Below are 17,465 nucleotides of genomic sequence, written 5' to 3'. Positions count from 1 at the left end.
GTACTGTATCGGAATTTGCTGCATTGCATTCTTCTAGAAACACAGCAAAAGGGCCCATGTGTATCTTTGAACACATTGAAGAGTCCTCTAGGTAATAAAATAATATAAAAATGCTTTTAGTAGTTATAGGTTGCTCCCTGCCTGTGCAATATTTTCTCCAGAGTTCCTATGTCAGCTTTGCAGCCTTATACTGAAAAGCAATGATCCTATTTTGTGATCATGAGTTTATGTCTTTAGGAATGTAACTTTCCTTATTGACATTATTGAACACTGCTTGACTTTTGTGTATTGCCTAAACACTAAAGAAGTGCATGCAATATGTCCCTATCAGGTTGATAATGTCACCTCCTTCCTCTGACTAAGCAATGAAGAGATCAGGGCAAAGGTGATTATAAATGGGTCAGAGGTAGGCTTAAAGCCTAGTACACACCACTTGTTACTGGGTTGAATGAAAAAAACCTGGCAGCTCAGGTTGGAGCCGCTGTACTATCAAGCTGATGTTAGTACAGCGATCTCCCCTGCTGTTCTATAGTGTTCTGACAGGGGGACTGCCCCCCCTCCGCAGGAACACTCCGGTCAGCGCTCTCAGCCATTGGCTGAGGGTGCTGATAGGGAGCCGGTTGGCAGACCTTTGGCGGTCATAAGCCTTCCAACAGAAGTTGGCCAAATGGCTGGCTGCCATACACACGGGCCGAATGTCGTCCCGTGTGTACTAGGCTTTTATGAAATCTGATTGCACAATCTCCATACAACCTCCTTTATGCAAACCATAGGTTAGTCTTTTTTTTCCATTCAGCCAGCTGATTGAATTTTAAAAAAATGACCAGATTCCCCCGTCCACACATTCAAAGTGGATGGGGGAATACTCCCCACTGAGTCTTTGCATTTTGACATCGGGGGACTTCCCCACCATATAAATACGCTGTCTTTATTTTTTTTCCTGCTTTTCTTTATTTTCTTTGTTACAATATTGTTGGTTTGTATATTAAATAGGGCTGTTACTGATTAAAATTTTCGTGTTCGATTAATCAATTTTTTAAAATCAATTAATCGACTAATTTCAATTAATTATAACGCATATACAGATCCAAATACTTTTAGCTGATTTACCACCGTTGTTATGGCAACAGCCGAAGCCGGACATAGCTGGGCATGGCTAGGACGTCACACGTCATAAACTCAGCCTCACCGCGCCCATAATTTCAGCCTTACCGTGCCCATAATCGCAGCCTCACCATGCCCATAATCGCAGCCTTACCGTGCCCATAATGCAGTCTCACCATGCCCATAATCTCAGACTTACCGTGCCCATAATCGTAGCCTCACTCTTCCCATAATGCAGTCCCACCGTGCCCATAATCGCAGCATCACTGTGCCCTGTGCCCATAATGCTGTCTCACCATGCCCATAATCGCAGCCTCGTCGTGCCTATAATCGTAGCCTCACCATGCCCATAATGCTGTCTCACCGTGTCCATAATGCTGTCACACTGTGCCCATAATCGCAGCCTCACCGTGCCTATAATGGCAGCCTCACTGTGCCCATAATGCAGTCTCACCGTGCCCACAATGGCAGCCTCACCGTGCCCATAGTGCAGTCTCACCGTGCTCATAATCGCAGCCTCACTGTAGTCAGTGCCTGTGCCTGGATTACACAGTCTGCGGGCATCTCCCGCTGTGTGTCTCGGAGCTGAGTGTGAAAACTTTGGCTGCATTGTGAGAAAAGTCCCGCCCTCCTCATAGATCAGCTCGTGCGATAGACAGAACACTGCATCTATCACAAGAGCTGATCTAGGAGGAGGGCGGGACTTTTCTCACAACGCAGCCAAAGTTTTCACACTCAGTTCTGAGACACACAGCGGCAGATGCCCTCAGACTGTGTATGACATATAGAGGAGGGAGCGGAGCGCTGCGCTTTAGCCACAGCTTGGCCCAAAGCGGCCCCAGGGCAAGCAGCCTACCGATCAAAAAAATTTTGATCGATAAAAAAATTAACAATTAATTTTAACAAACAATTAACAGCCCTAATATTAAACGCTAAAACATCTATAAAAATTGATTAAATTTAAAAAAATACACTGATCACTGCTGCCGGCTAAAGCCTATGGCACTGATCAAGTGGAAAAATACTAATTGGCTGGTTGTATAGAAGATGATCAGTAGATTGACTTCTCTACAACTAGCCTGCCCATACATGAATTGAAATTTGGCGGGTCCCTGCTGAACCAGACAAATTTCGATCCATGTATTGCCGGCTTTAGGTTTACCTAAAAACTATGTAAGATAAGGACTAACCTAAATAATTCATTCAGTTTATATTCAGTTAGGCAGACCCTTGCACTACATAGTTGTGGATAGATCTAAAAGAGCATGTACAATCATGTAAAAAAAAAAAAAAATTCTCTCTCTCTCTCTCTCTCTCTCTGCTGTATATATAGTACTTGGATTGCGTGCATAATTAGTTCCGGAAGCATGCTTGTAATCCAAAGCACTTGTATATCAAAGCGAATTTCCTCATAAGAAATAACGGAAACTGAAATGATTTGTTCCACAACCATTTAATCATAAGTCCTTCAGTTTATAGTCCATATAAAAAGATTATAGCAATGTGATAGGTTGTGTAAACATAAAATATCCATCCACAAATGGCAGCCTCCACAAGGGACTAGAAGCAAAATCCAGCAGGAGATACAGATTTTTAAAAAGAAGAGAGGCGCCTCTAAGTGTAGCAATATGGTTAGATTTAATGAAAGTACAACATTTAGCAACTCACATGGTTGATGATTAAAAGAGGCACATCTAAGTATACAGGCATTCGGGGTAAAGCAGTCCACATAGACCATCCCCCCGCCCTGCCAGCTCTCACCGCTGTCAGTCTGCAATCGTGACTGGGAAGACTACCCTGCAGTAGATCGTTCTGAAAGCGAGGCTTGAACAGCTCATGGCGTGCAGCATGGAAGGAGCAACGTCAATGGCGGTGAGGAGTATGGTCTATGTGGACAGCTTTACTCCAGATGCCTGCATACTTAGATGTGCCTCTTTTAATCATCAACCATGTGAGTTTCTAAATGTTGTACCTTCGTTAAATGTAACTGTATTGCTACACTTAGAGACGCCTCTCTTCTCTTTTATACTTAGTTGTGACATGATGCTACTTATCATATATATCAAGACAAAATGTATTAAAACATTTTGTTTGGCTTGTAAAACGCTCTCAAACCAAGTTACTCTCAAACCAAGGTTTTCCTGTGTGTGTGTGTGTGTATATGTATATATATATATATATATATATATATATATATATATATATATATATATAATACATATATATATATACATATACACACACACATATATATATTATATATATAATATATGTATATATATAAGCATAAGCAGCACATGTACAGTATACAATATATAGTATATGGCCAGCTTTGAATGACACAATGGGGGTTATTTACTAAAGGCAAATACACTTTGCACTTCAAACTACAAGTGCACTTTCAGTGTAATTTCAAGTGCACTTTGCACTTGTAGTTTGCATTTGTAGTGCAAAGTGGAGTTGCCTTTCGTAAATAACCCCCAATGTAGACCTTGTGCACCACTCATCAATATGATTACTAATATGAAGCTTAAAATCTAAAAAACTACAAAACCAATAGACTTTTCATATTTAGACTTTAACAATGCATATAATAGCTCTACATTCCCTATTTACTTTTTTTTTTTTTTTGTTTTTTTTTTTTGCTCCCTCCCCTCCAACCTCTTGCTTGATTTTGCTTAATCGTTCTACAAAATGTTGTCAGGGCAGGTTAATGATTGACCTCTGAGAAAAGTACATGCCATTCATCGTTTCCTAGTAGATAGGGAGCCTGCAGAGGAGAGCAGAAAAATGGATTTAAATGCCACTTGGGCAAAAGGGGCTGAAAATAGAGTTTCTCTGGGAATCCCTGCCTTGTAACTAGTCCGCCCACCCCAGTGTATTCAGAGCTTTTCTCCTCATTTATCAAGCAGATTCACCACAACTAGGGGGGGCGTAGGTCCCTGATTGTGACTAATGTGGACGAGTGGCATTTAGATTTCTTCTGCTCTTCTAAATAACAGCCTATGTTATTCAAATGCATCAATTGTAAGGAATGAGGCAGACAAATTGCCAACTTGAATGTCAAAGTAAAAGTGAAAAGCGCCTAAGAGATCTGGACAGAATGCAATGTACCAGACCAGTGAAAAGATCACTTTGTATAATTGTTAGCTAGTTTGTTAGTTGTTTTGTATTTTTTTATTTAACTACTATGCTGACATTATTCATTATTTAAATTACCATGGCCAAGTTCTATGATCAGTTTGTGCCTCATAAATTTCTGCAAACAAGGAAAATAAATAAGTAAATTGCCAAGTAAAACATCAACTAGTACAAAAGATAGTTATTTCAGATTAAGATTGTTACTAGTTAAACTGTACAGCTAGTTTGCAATGGAATTACAAACACTATAGCTACTGCACCCCTACCCTCCCTGCACTTCTCTTTTGATACTGATCAGTCAGAAATTTCGGCACTGTCTATGTTGACACTATTGACTAATATTAATTCCTATGAAGAACGAGGTTCAGAACAGCCAATAAAGGGGGTTTGGAAATGGTAGCCCCCTTGATATAAAAGGGTAAAGTCACAGCAGCCATATTGCCAGTGTATTATATTTGTGATAGGGAAAGCATAGCGAGTGCTTCTGACAAACTGCAAAGTGAGTGCTTAGTGTAGAGCTTGAGGCACTGGCAGGTCCATTCAGGTACATGTAAACCCTTACTGAAAGTGAACCTTTACCCAAAAATTAAAGGTCCCCTCCAAATCTTCCTCCCTCCAGCCTTTAACAAATTGCAGTATTTTTTTCTGGGAGAGAGTAGTTTTTTTGATGGTACCAGCTCCCACTTCCTCATTCTTTGCTTTGGCAGAGATGATGTCGCCTTGGCCAGTTACCCACCCACCACCAGAACACAAAGTCTCCAATCCAGAACCATTATATTAGTATAACCAACTGTTATTTTTTTTGAAAGTTAGGACCCTTTCACACTGCTCTGTTAATAAAAAAAATAAGGTAAAAATGCATGTGTGTTTTTGGTGCATTTTTGCTGCATTTTCTGGACTCCTGACTCTAATCATGCACCTGTGAAACTTGGACACTTGACTCAAAAAATGTACCAAAAACTCTTTGGTGTGCTTCCTATAGAAATCAACGAGAGATGTGTTTTTGGTGCACTTTTGAAAAACACACCAAAGATGCAGCATGCAGAACTGTGAAGAGTTTCATAGGATTTAAAGATATGCATTTTTTCATGCATTTTTCTTCTGCTTTTTTTAGCCCAAAAATGCATAAAAAAACATATCAGTGTGAAAGGGCCCTTAGCGATTACAAAAAAAAAGACTTTCCAAGTTATATTATCATGTTAAAGCTTATAAGATATTCTAGTAGTAACTTAAAGTGATTGTAAAGCTTCACTTAAAATAACAAACATGTTATCCTGAGCCAGGATGTTTGCATCTATTCAGACACACAGTCCTGCTGAGCCCCGTCCCCTGCTCTCTGTTCACAGTTTTTGACTCCGCCAAGCCTGTGAGAGCCGGGAGAGGAGAGAAAAGCTGCTGCTGATGTGCACAGCGCTGGACCAAGATTAAGCTCAGCTGAGTATTTAGGGGGGCTGCACTTTAAGGTTTTTTTACCCTAATGCAGAGAATGCATTAAGGTAAATTATTATTATTATTATACAGGATTTATATAGCGCCAACAGTTTACGCAGCGTTTTACAGCATTAGGGCAGACAGTACAATTACAATACAATTCAATACAGGGGGGAATCAGAGAGCCCTGCTTGTTAGAGCTTACAATCTAGGAGGGAGGGTCAAGTTATACAGGTAATAGCTGTGGGGGATGAGCTAATGAAGAAAATAGTGCAGTTGTTAGATGGAGGCAGGATAGGCTTCTCTGAAGAGGAAAGTTTTCAGGGATCGCCTAAAAGTGGATACATTTGGAGACAGTCTGACAGATTGGGGTAGGGAATTCCAGAGGATGGGCGAGGCTCGGGAGAAGTCCTGGAGGCGGATATGGGAGGAGGTGATGAGGGAGCTAGAGAGCAGGAGGTCTTGGGAGGAACAGAGAGGGCAATTAGGTTGGTATTTTGAGACTAGACTAGTGATGTAGCTGGGGGCAGAGTTGTGGATGGCTTTGTAACTTATTGTTTGTATTTTGAATTTAATTCGTTGGGCGAGTGGCAGCTAATGGAGGGATTGGCAGAGAGGGGTAGCAGACACTGAGCAATTTGTAAGGTGGATGAGCAGCATTCATGATGGACTGAAGGGGGGATAGTCTATTTAAAGTTAAGCCAATGAGGAGGGAGTTGCAGTAGTTGAGGCGAGAGATAACCAGGGAGTGAATCAGGAGCTTTGTGGTTTCATTGGTTAGAAAGGGACGTAGTTTAGAGATGTTGCGGAGGTTGAGGTGGCAAGCTTTGGAAAGTGATTGGATGTGGGGCTCAGAATCCAGGATAACACCTAGTACCCTGACATGTGGGGGCGGGTGGATGGTTGTGCCATTGCTCTTGACAGACAAGTCAGGGGAAGAGGCACGTGGGGGAGGAAATATTATAAGCTCGGTTTTGGACAAGTTGAGTTTGAGGAAGTGGTGTGACATCCATACAGATATGTCGGTTAGTAAGTTAGTGATGCGTGAGGAGACTGATGGAGTGAGTTGAGGGGTGGAGAGATAGATTTGTGTGTCGTCAGCGTAGAAATGATATTGAAAGCCGTGAGAGGCTATCAGCTGACCCAGGGAAGAGGTGTAGATTGAAAATAAAAGAGGTCCAAGAACAGAACCTTTGGGACCCCGACAGAGAAGGGAAGAGGAGTGGAGGAAATAGAATTGTAAGTGACACTGAAGGTGCGTTGGGATAGGTAGGATGAGAGCCACTGAAGAGCACAGTCACAGAGAACGAATAAGTAAAGTTTTTTGAGGAGGAGGGGGTGGTCATCCGTGTCAAAGGCAACGGATAGATCCAGAAATAGGAGTACAGAATAGTGACTGTTGGTTTTTACAGTTAGTAGGTCATTTGTGAGTTTTAAAAGAGCAGTTTCTGTGGAGTGTTGAGGGCGAAATCCAGATTGAAGTTGATCAAGAAGGTTGTTTTTAATGAGGTGGTCACTCAGTTGGTTGTAAACCAGGCGTTCAAGGAGTTTAGAGGAAATGGGTAGCAAGGAGATAGGGCATAGGTTGTTAAGATTGGTAGGGTCCAAGGACGGCTTTTTAAGTATGGGGGTGACCAGTGCATGTTTTAGAGCATTGGGGAAGATGCCAGAGGTGAGGGAGAGATTGAAGATGTGTGTTAGAGAGTGTAGGATGGGGTCAGTGGGCGACCGTAGCATTTGAGAGGGAATAGGATCCAGGGGACAGGTGGTTAAGTGGGCGATAGAAAGGAGTTTAGCAACTTCATCTGTAGTAGCAGATTTGAATAGGGGGAGTGTCAGTTGTACCTGTTGACATGAGGTCTTAGCTGGGGGAGATACCTGTAGAGTGGCGATTTCATCACGGATTGTATCAATCTTGTTTTTGAAGTGATTAGCAATCTCCTGGGCAGTGAGTGAAAAAAAACCTTTTGCCTTTAAAACCACTTAAGCTACTTTTTTGCTATTAATTTGCCCCTCTATATTTTAGTTTGGGGTGAATGAAGTGCATTATGAATTTGTTGCTCACAGTCTAGTGCCTTTTTATTTTAGCACGTCACAGCATTCTTTGAAAAAAAAAGTAAGAACACTGTGCACCCAAAACACTGAACGCTTTCACCACAAATTCACCGCAATCTCCTGCTATATCTCTATTTTTTTTATAAATACCACAACTAAAGACCTTAGACATAATTTGGGGAAAATTGGTCTGAAACAGGGACAGCACATAAACAAGACCAGGTAGAATGGGAAAAAATGTAAACAATGCAGGTGTTTTCCTACACTAAAAAACTCACGTGTATTATCCAAGAGACACTTCCAAAAAAACGAAGAGGGATTAGATGCAAGGCTGCTGTTTTGTTACACTGAAAATAAAAGCTTACTATTCCACTTCAGAAAAAAAAAATGATCAGCAGCAAAGTGGTAATTTTGAGTAATCAGGTAGCAAGAAAAGTTGGCAGTTTAGAGGCATATTTACTGTAAAAAGCAGTAAACATGACATTCAACATTCACTTCAGGTGAATCTACCTGGTGCATGTGTAATGACAGTTATTGGTTCATTACAAATGTTTGTTCGGTGAAAGTCACATTTACAACTTGTGTACCCAAAGGCCACAACATGGGAGCTGTTTTGCTGCGAAGTCCATCATTCCTTGCGGAATGCGCTTGTGAATACCAAGCAGCTTCTTAGACTCTGTGCCTCGGGACTTGGACTAATTGGCAACTATGACACCACATTTCCAAAACAAGCACAGGTCTATCTACAAGACCGTAAGATCAAGGTCAAATGTTGAGACAGAAGGCACAGAGTGTTCTCTTCCAAAATAATTAGAGCTTCAGCCCTTTTTGGATTTAAAGGGGTCATTTTTTTGTTGGCAAAAGGAAGCAGGGGAAGGAAAAGGAAGAGAGGTGCCAGGAGGTGGAAATGTTGGCATCAGGGAAGCAACAGTGAGAACAAGAGGGGACATTTTTGTTTTTTCTTCGTTAAATGAATATAAAATAAATTCTAATGTACAAATCAGTGCACCAGGAGCTATGACAATATCTACCTCGTGACTATAGCAGCAGCTGAAAAATTCCACAGTCCCAATGGGGGAATGACATATAAGTAAAGTCAGCACTCACTAAAAACAAGCTATATGTACTCTTAAAGTCACAGTCCAAAAATGTCCTTCCAAAGGATTTTTTAACATTCCCAAGTCCAATATAGGTCAGGTGAATCAAGTGATGTCAAAATAAATGTGAAACACCGCGCTAACTGATAAGGCTAATAAAAGCTGCTGAATAAAGTCTGACAAAAACAGTAAACTTATATATGGAAAAAATGCAGCGCATGTGCAAAAAAATAAATGAATAAAGTTGTGGGTTGGTGCTAAAAAAGTATTAACAAGCCAAGGGTGAATTGAACATAATGTCCGTAAGTGGATGTGAATGTCCCACTGCACAGGAAATGGAGGTACTCCAAGGGATGGTGGTAATCTGATAGTTGTCAGAAGTCACCTTGCATCATAAACCGACCTCTCAGCAGGATGAGCCAATAAGCAGAAATGCAAAAGAGACTCTTACCAGATCCCGTGGATTCCCATGTCAGCGACAGGAAATCGCATGCGCAGTGTGTCACCAAAGACGTAGAGTGGAAGGTCTGGACGCTCAGATCCTCTGAGTTGCAGTCTACGTAGATCTCCAAGAACAACCGGATGGGTCCTCACAGGGGATGGCCAAGGTGTGGATCAAGAGAGTCCAAAAGACACTTATGGAGCAGTTGGAGGCACTTGACCTCATGCAGTGGATGTAAAGACAAAAAAAATAAGCCTCCACATAGTGCAGGTAAAAGGGTGTTTTTATTGATAAAACAACCTTATACAAATAAAAACGTGATCACGATAAATAAAAACAAGTGGGCAACGTGGAAAGTGGTGTATGGGCCCATCATCATTTATCATTGTTTTTATCATTTCTTTTTTTGCACATGCGCTGCATTTTTTCCATATATAAATCAAGTGATGTCCCCTCTGATTGTAGCTTCTTTGTGATGATTCCCTCATGCCAGTGAAAAATCTCGATAGAAAAAAATGCACAATCAATATAATTAAAATACGTTTATTTTGTGCTTAGATCAAACAAATCTCCATGAAATCCAAATGTGTTTATATTTATGTACCCTTACCCTCCTGTATCTCAAATAGAGCCTTCCTTTACATTCCCATGAGACTGTTAACCTTTCCTTGGCACTTCCTGTGCGTGATGACATCACTTCCGGCATCTGACGCCACACCCGATGCGTTTCATCCAATAGACATCTTCCCAGGATATTTTGTTACAGTATTTCACCATGTGATTTTATTTCCATTTTTTGAGCTTCCGCAAATATCGCATTAAGGTGGAGGAAAGGAATCCTTCTGGAGGAGAGGGTAAGCTACAACGACAGTTAGCTGGGAATATTATGCAAGACCCTACTTGAGATACGTGAGGGTAAGGGTACATATATATGGACACATTTAGATTTAATGGAGATTTGTTAGATGTAAGCACAATATTATTGCATATATATTATATTGATTGTATCAGACATACTACACCATATATAGCATGTTTTTCTTTCGCAAATTTTCACTGGCGTGAGGGAATCGTAACAAAGAAATTACAATCAGAGGAGACATCACTTGATTCACCTGGCCTATATTGGACTTGGGAATGTTAAAAATTCCTTTGGAAGGACATTTTTGGACTGTGAGTAGATATAGCTTGTTTTTAGTGAGCGCTGATTTTACTTAGTGTAGACAAGTCCCAGGCCTCTCCAGGCCTAGCAGACTTCGAAACTACTATAGGTAGACAGCCAAGCAGAATAAGGCATCCAGCAAGACACCACATCTGCATGAGTAGGACCGCTGTCTCCTATGGCAACAATCTTGAAACAGCTTCTAACAAAGGTTGTAATAAACTTATTCACTTCTTCTACAATCTACAATTTCTTATTGTAGATCTTCACTCAACTGAGCTTCCAGTCTTTCACTAGACTTGCTGATCCACTGCCACTGGATCCCCTGAGCTCTTCAAATCTTCTCATTCGGTATCTTCCTCAAGCGTCACCCCTGCGTCCCTGCTGGGTCCCTAGCTTGGCACTCACAGATACTCCTCAAGCGTCATCCCACTAGCCTGCTTGGTCCCTGGCTTGGCACCCAATATTGCTCTGCAAACATCACCTCCTCTGGCTGGGTCCCTGGCTTGACATCTGCTGAAATTTCCCAATACTTCACCATCCCCGTTCGGTGAGAATACTGCTCTGGTACTTGCTTCAGCTACTCACACTGGTCCCCGGTAATAAGGTGGATGATCCCTTAGTGGCAACAGCTTCCCTCTCTACCTCTGACCACGGCAGGTTCTCCGGCCGGCAGAACGGTCACTTCTCGCTGGACCGAAAGCCGCAGTCCCAACCCTACGTTACTCTCTTGCTTCTGGATAGGCCCTCAGACAGCCTAGCAGCCAGATGTCACAGGGATAGGCCACAGGCTCTGGCCTAGCAGCCCGGGACAGCACAACACACGTCCACCCAGACAGCTGTCCAGGTGGCACAGAACCCCGATCACCTGACTTCACCCAAATAAATAGGCTCTCCCAGCAGGCCAAGGGACCTAAGAAAATCTCTGCCTTTTGGCTGAGACACCCCATTCATTCCTAATCTGTCAGTGCAATGCCCTTGTCTTATCTAATGCCACCAGATACCCGGCTATCTAGTGACAGAAGAGAGAAGTGCAGTAATTCCAGCATTGGGGTGAAATCAATTGATCTCCTATCAATTGGCCAAGGCAACTATCACTTGGCAAATACATTTACTAGCAACCCTGTCTAAACATCAGGGTGCTACATTAGATATAAAATAAATATATTGATTTTATCAGTAACATTCTGTAGACAGCGGGTTTTTGGTAGTCCTCTGTGACCAATATCTGATCAACTTGATTAAAAGTCAGCTTCTTAGTCACAAATTCTCTCGCTGTGCAAAAGACCCCTGTTGACATTTGCAGCAGGAAAGACCATTACTTTGAGCACACCTCCAGCCAGTGGCACATCCTTCACACCTAACAGTATTTTTTATTGACAGGCTTGCTGTCTGTACTTCTGTTTGCTTGACCAGGAAAGGGACAGCCATAGGAGGAAAAAAATGATGATCAAAGTAAATCTTTCAATTATCCTTAACAACGTTGAAAATTCATACAAAATAATTGTGATAATCAGTAGAAATCTGTTCATATGGAATCACCCCAGTCATGAACTGGAAGAAGGGAGCTGCTTTCACAAATGTTTCACTATGTATTATTCATGGGCACTGTTCTCTTTGCATATCCAGCATGTTATGCGATGAAACAGACTACAGGGGTCACATTCCTTTGCAAGCTCCAGCAAACATAGCAAAACTTAAAGTTGTGGATTTTTTAAATATTTTAATTGCCATCCCTGCCTATGTTGGCTTGACCTCGGCAGGGATGGCCCTATAAGGAAAAAAAATGAAACAATTAATTAAAAAAATTTAAATAAGTACTGTATATGTGCTACAATCTTCCCTGCAGCCTCTACCTGTAGCTGGTCCTGCAGAAAAATAGAAACAAAGTGCTCAAACAATTCCAGTTGTAGCAGGTTTAATGGGCAGGTTCATACCGTACAGAATTGCTATCTGCGTTCCTGTGCGACTCAGTGTGGTGCAATTTTCAGCCTATTCATTTGAATGGGTTGAAATCTCACTGGATTGCACATAATGTAGCATTCAAAAGCATAGTGGGATTGATTTACTAAAACTGGGAAGTGCAGGTTTTATTGTCAAAGCCTAATTGAACAAGCTGAAGTTAGAAGCAAATTGGCTACCATGCACAGCTGCACCATATTTTGCACTTTCCAGTTTTAGTAAATCAACCCCACTCTACCAACTTGCTAGGTACTGCCATATCATGCGATCCGATGCAGACAAATGCACCGCTTATGGATTCTGCATTTGGGGTGTCTTTAAGAATATATTGACACCTGCAGCAGATCGCACAACAAGTGCATTTTGAACACGGTGCGGGAAAGGCACGCGGTATGCACCTTTCCCACAAAACGTTTTATTGTGAACTGGCCCTCAAGGATTCTGGCAGTATTAGTAGATGAGGATGAATAGAGTATAAGGTTTTTTATTATTTGGCATTGGTACAGGTTCCTCATGACAGTGCGCAGTTTCCTATACCTTTTAGCCTTGCAAATAGACAGAATTTAGTATCAAGATTCACCCCCCACCAGTGGCGGCTGGTGGTTTTTTTTTTTGGGGGGTGGCAAACAACCACCCCCCCCCACTGAACGGCCAGAGGCACCTCCCCCCACTCGCTGTCTGCCGGTCGGTCCACCACTTACCCCTTCTAGGTGGCGGATGGCGGGCAGCTTCTTCTGTGTCCTCTCCTCCATCACGACAGCTTGCGACTCCTCCCCTCCTCCTAGGCATCCAATAGGATCGCCTGTCCTTTCAACCAATCGGGTGACGGGTCTCAAGACCCGCTTCCTGATTGGCTGGGAGGAGGATCAGTGTTACTATAGCGAATATTCATTCGCTATAGTAACAGACCTAGGGCCCCCTGAGCCCACCCTTTTTTTTGAAGCCTATTAGAGCCTCTAGCACTAATCAGGTGTTTCAAATCCCCCCTCCCCATTAGAATCCATGCAAGGGGCTGAACGCATGGATGGAGGGGCTGCGCCCTGACCCCCACCCAACAGACCCCCTCGGCCCCCCTAATACTTACCTGAGCCCCATCTCTGTCCAGCGATGTCCATGAAAGTCTCAGCCATCCTGGATGATTGGCTGAAACACAACAGCGGTGCCATTGGCTTCCGCTGCTGCCAATCAAAGTCAGTTAGTCAATCAGGAGAGAGAGGGGACAGGGCCAAACCGCATCCATGTCTGAATGGACACACGGAGCTTCGGCTCAGCTCAGGTGCCCCCATAGCAAGCTGCTTGCTGTGTAAGCACTTAACAGGAGGGAGGGGCCAGGAGCACAGAAAGGGCACCCAAGAAGAGGAGGATCAGGGCTGCTCTGTGCAAAACCACTACGCAGAGCAGGTTAAGTATAACATGTTTGTTATTTTTATAGAAGAAAAAAAGATACTTTATAATCACTTTAAAGAGGAAGTAAACCCTGATGGGTTTTACTTCCTCTTTTGTTCCCTGCAAAGTAAAAGCATAATGGGCTAGTATGCATCGCATACTAGCCCATTATGTGCTACTTACCTGCAAATGAAGCCCGCGATGTCCCCGATGTCCCCACTGGTGGCCGTGTCCATCTTCACCCCTCTTCCTTCTGGGGCGTGGACTCCAGCATGCGTCAAACTGACGGTCATGGCACGGGCCCTTTAAAAACAGAATGATCGTGCCCTTTCTTCAGTGCACATGCGCCAGTGACGATGGCACAAGCTTATATGGTAAATATCACCTAAACCGTGCAGTTTTAGGAGATATTTCCAGTACCTAGAGGTAAGCTTTATTATAGGCTTACCTCTAGGTAAAAGTGGTGTGTAAGGGTTAACAACCACTTTTAGGCCTGGTTCACACCTGCGCAATTTTTTAGTGTGTTTTTGGTTTTGCAGAAACACACTACAGTCCATCTAACATGGTTTCCTATGGGTCACGTTCACATCTATGCATTTTATGGAAAGGACCAGGGACTTTTTTCTGGTTTTTGGTTCCATAGACTTCAATGGTAAAAAAAAGGTTTATTGAAAAATGCAAACTGCAACCTGCATAGGTGTGAACCAGGCCTAAGATCACATCATCAAGGCATTAAGGCCCCATTCACACTAGCGCGTTTTTTGATGCATTTTGCATTTTGCAGAAATGCACGGGAATTTTTTAACATGGGTTCCTATGGAACATGTTCACATCAATGCTTTTTTGTATCTCAGCGTTTTTGGAAAGGGTCGGGGACTTTTTTTCATGCAAAAAGCAGCGTTTTGCATGTAATGGTTTTCAATGGACAAGCATCAAAAACGCAAGTGCAGCGTTTTTGCAGCGTTTTTGATGCGTTTTTGGTGCGTTTTTGCCGGTTTTTTTTTTTTTTTTTGTAATTTTTTTGTAAGACTGTAAAAAAAAATGAAAAAAAAAAAAACGCAAAACGCAAATCGCGGCAAAAACGCGGCAAAAACGCGGCTCAAAAACGTGGCAAGCATGAAAAAAAAACCTCCAAAAACGCTCAAAAGCAACATGCATAGGTGTGAATCGAGCCTAAGGCTCCATCCACACCAATGCATTATTTCATGCTTTTCCTTTTGCAGAAATGCAGGACATTTTTTTAACATGGGTTCCTATGGAACATGTTCACATCAATTTGGGCTTATCGGACTTCAACGGAGAAGCTGCAGGAAAGCGTGTATTGCATTTTTTACCGAGATTTTGCTGCGATTTGCATTTTAAAATCTGCCCAACAACAAATTTTCCCCCAAGAAAACACAAAGCATAAAACCGCAAATTGCGGTAAAATCGCAGTAAAAAACGCGGTAAGCACAGCAAAAACACTCAAAAGCAACAGGCATAGATGTGAATCAAGCCTAAAGCAGAATGCTAGAAAAGTAACCAATGCTTTCTTGCAGTTATCAAGACTTTAGGGTAGCTTGTATACTGCTGTGGTAAGTGTTTAGCTGTTTCATCAGTAAAAAGGCATGATCAATAAATGCCTAATCATTTTTAAAGGCCCACTCCAGGTTGCTGTTACGTTTACTAATGCTGTGGTATGCATCCCCCCTCCCCCCATACTGCATTGGCTAAATGCTAATTTGGGGTATTAATAAGGTGAGATACCTTCCTTATTTCTTGAAGTTGCCTCACTTTGCTGCCTGGACAGTCACACCTCTCTGACATCATCAAGCACAATGCAGGACCAGCAATGCTGCATCGTATGAGAGGATGGTGAGGGTCCAACCACATTCTGGAGCACTGACAAGGAATAAGGTAAGGATTTGGACTTTTCTCCCTAGCCAAAAAACACATTTACCCATGGAGTGTGGGGGGGGGGGGGGGGGGGGGGCACTGCATGGTTAACTTAACACCAGCCCAGAGTGGGGTTTTAGGATTCCAGTGTGTCTCCTAATAGAATTGCACCAATCTTCTCCGTGTTGGCACCAGTAATTTTTGGTGTTTCTGCTGGCACAACGAGGGTTATAAATAGCCTGATAATTAAAGACAATGCCTCTGATTTCGCTAATAATCAGTTGGCTGTTTGTGAATAATGGCATTTGCCATTATTAGAATCCCAGGCATGTCATCCCTCCCATCAGTATGTGCATCTTTGCTAATTTCTTTACCACACTTTTTTTAGCGATATTAAAGACTCTTTTTTTTTACTTAAAGGATATGTAAAGGTTCGTTTTTTTAAAACAAAAAACAAACGTCATACTTACCTCCTCTGTGCAGTTGGTTTTGCACAGTGCAGCCCCAATCCTCCTCTTCTGGGGTCCCTCAGCAGCGTTCCTGGCTCCTCCTGTTCTTGAGTGCCCCGTTGGAGAGCCACTTTCCATGGGGGCACTTGTGTGGGCATGCTCCCTTGTCCCATTGACACAGACAGCAGGATTCCCCCCCCCCCCGCTCCGGCGTCATTGGATCTGATTGACAGCAGCGGGTGCCAATGGCTGCGCTGCTATCAATCTATCCAATCAGGACCCGAGACACAGGTTGGAGCTGGTGTGCTCGTCCCCGTCAATGGAAAGAACGGGTTCAGGTAAGTAAAAGAGGGGCTCTGGGGGGGAGCTGCATCACAGGAGGTTTTTCACCTTAATGCACAGAATGCATTAAGGTGGAAAACCTTGAGAGTTAACAAACCTATTAAAATGAAAAAAGAGGTTTATACTTACCTGCTCTGTGTAAGGATATAGCACAGAGTGGCCCCTTACCTCCACTTCTAGGGTTCCCTGCTGATGCTCTTGGCTCCTCCTTCCCTGCATGTGCCCCCATATACACACACAGCATGGCTTGACCCCTCCTCACAGGATTTGATTGACAGCCACTTGAGCCAATGGTTCCCACCGCTGCCTGAGTCCCTGTGAGTAGAGGAAGTGAAACTAGCACTGTTGTAGACAGGCACAGCACTGGATCAAGAGAGGTGACAGATACATATTTAGAGAGGGGAGAGGAAATGTCAGCTAGTCAAAGGTTTTTTTACGTTAATGAAGGGAATGCAAGGTAAAAAAAATACTTTGACTAGAACCACTTTAAGGCTGAACTCCAGACAAATTTTAAACACACAAGTTAAGGCAGCTAAGGTATTCAATTATAAATAATTAGGGCTCACTCACACCAAGAGCAATGGGCAATTCTGCAAAATGCATTCCCAATGCAAGTAAAAAGGCATAAAGACGTATTTTCCATTGCATCAGTTCGCACCAATGCACTGCATTGGCAAATGATGCAAAAAAAAGGGAAAAAAAAGACTTATTACATTTTTGCTCAGCATGTGGCATCCAAATGAGTCTTAAAGTAATAGAATGCAATGAAAAAAGAAGACAAAATGCATTGCATCACAAGTAAAAATGCATTTACGTGAAGTGCAGCACCGGTGCAGCGTGGCTTAAAAAAGTAATAAAGTAAAAAATAACAGCATATGCACGTTATGTGCACAATAATGCATGCGCTATGGTAGGAATAAATGCTAAATTCATGTTTTTTTGTTTTTTTTAAATGCATCTAATCTAGGTACCTAAATTTGACTTGGAATCAGCCTTTTGTTTAATGTACATCAGCTCTC

The sequence above is a fragment of the Aquarana catesbeiana genome, linkage group LG05 (assembly GCF_042186555.1).
Source record: "Aquarana catesbeiana isolate 2022-GZ linkage group LG05, ASM4218655v1, whole genome shotgun sequence".
In the NCBI taxonomy this organism is placed as follows: domain Eukaryota; kingdom Metazoa; phylum Chordata; class Amphibia; order Anura; family Ranidae; genus Aquarana; species Aquarana catesbeiana.
The sequence above is the reverse complement of the archived record's forward strand: the minus strand, read 5'-3'. Positions refer to the sequence as shown.